This window comes from Stegastes partitus, unplaced genomic scaffold (assembly GCF_000690725.1).
Source record: "Stegastes partitus isolate 25-593 unplaced genomic scaffold, Stegastes_partitus-1.0.2 Scaffold1686, whole genome shotgun sequence".
Lineage (NCBI taxonomy): Eukaryota > Metazoa > Chordata > Actinopteri > Pomacentridae > Stegastes > Stegastes partitus.
Window position 1 is genome coordinate 126087 of NW_007579417.1, and position 2149 is coordinate 128235.

Genomic DNA, 2149 nt, shown 5'->3' on the forward strand with positions numbered 1-2149 from the left:
AATGCCACGAGTGTGTTCAGCTGTTATATCTGCCAAAGGTGGCTACTTTGATGAGTCAAAAGTTTGGAATATATTTTGGTCCATAAATTGATTCCATGATTTGTTTTTCAACTAAAATTGCTTGTTTGTTCTATGCTTTCATTTCAGAATGCAATGACACAAGAAACTGAATAATTTTCAGTAAAAAATTGGAAAAAGTGTGGTGTTCTAAAACTTTTGACCGGTAGTGTATATTACACTATTTACACTATATAGTCGTCACTGTGGGACACATGCCTTGTCGGTTGGGACCGTTAGCTCTGCAGCTTTGCAAGTGGGACACAGTGGAGCTGAAATTGTGGACTGAAGGTAAGTCTTGAACTTCTTATATATAGTTATGTAACCGTCGACAGCATTATACATTGACAGCCTTGATAACAATGCACGGATATCAGCAGTCAATTTCTTTTCATTGGTGGTGAAAATGGTTTGACCGAAATCTTTTAAATTGTGGCAACATTTCACTCTGTGCTAGAAAGTGCAGCGGGCAACATAGCTTCCAAAAGGAGAGTCAGCCTCAGCCAGAAGTATGTAGATGTGCTAACATGTTTGTACTGTCATGTAAAGTTCCTCAAGAAAGGCAGTGAGTGTGTGAGTCTCTGTTTGACGGTGTCATGCAGATCACTTTTATTTAGTTTGCAGCATAAGTGTAGAGAAGAGGTTTAAATGTTGAAACAAATCCTGTTAACAGTTTTTTGATTTGGTTTTTCTTTTTTATTCATCATTCATTTATTGTTCTAACAGCTCAGGTCCCTTCTAAACAACAGAAAATACCGTATTGGATTCTAGTAATTTTTTATTCTATAAATCCCTTTATACCTAGTGAAATAGATAAACTTAGTGAAATAAAACATTGCTTCTGAATTGGGGTTGAAAATAATAATTAAAAACAAACAAAACTGTCCTGGACAAATTAGAGCCCTTTGCTGATGAGCAGTGGGCCAAAATCAAAACACCTGTCAACAGGTGCAGAAGTCTGATTGAGAGTTTCAGAAAACACTTGATTACAGTGATTGCCTTAAAGGGTTGTTCAACAAAATACTAGTTTACGGCTCCCATCACGCTTGTGTGCTTGTTTTTTTTTTTTTTAAATAGTCAAAAGCAATGTCATGAAATTCATTATTTTTTTTATTCTAAAACTCTGGATATATATAATGAAAGTCTAAATATATGGAATGAAAGTCTGGATATATGGATGAAAATCTGAATATATATATATATATAAAGAATCTCTGTGGGTTTACATAGAGACGGCGACACGCATAGACGCACTACACCAACACGGAGCCGATCGGAGACCATGCCGGCAGTTACCCGAGAGAGAAGGAAGTGCAAATGGTACGAACATATATATATATATATATAAATGTTGTATATGAACTGTTTTTGGTCAGCAAAAATATATATACAGTATTTTGTTCTCCACATGGTGCAGAAACTATGTGATTTGGTTACAGTCAATGCAAGGAAAGGGGGAGTAAATTTGCCTGCTGCAAAGTATCCCATTTGTATTACTGCCTAGAGAATTTTGACTTTAAAAGAGCAGCATAGCATGCCCCTCCTTGCAAATGAGATCAGTATACTTCTGCAGAGTAAAACAGAAAGGGCTGGTATCACAGTGTTCATGGAGTGGGATTTCTCTTTGGTGCTTTAATTATACACTTAGATGGAATCAGCTATTTTACAGACAGCTGAATGGACAGAACAGTGTATTTAAATATGTGAGAAAAAAAAATCTAAACTAATTTAAGCCCCTTTTCTCTGCTTTGTTTGCCATGTCTATTCTACATGGTGGACCTGGTCCAAATTTTCTTTCAAAAGATGTGGTCAGCCACATCTCAGGGCAGTCCGGTTTCAATCCACCTATAGGGGACATCACAGATGAAGAGATAGGGAAAGTGCTACACCAGGTATGAGTGCTACTGATAGAGGTTTGTTATTATTTAGCAAAGGTGTAAGGTTTGGAAATGTTGCAAGTGTGTCCTCTTAAAACTTTCTGCCATGATAGCTTTGTGATATAATTGTTATTTCTGATTAATTTTTGCACTTGAAAGGAGTGACAGCCATTCTATTTTTAGATTGAGGATGCATCCACGTTGGAGAGACTGCA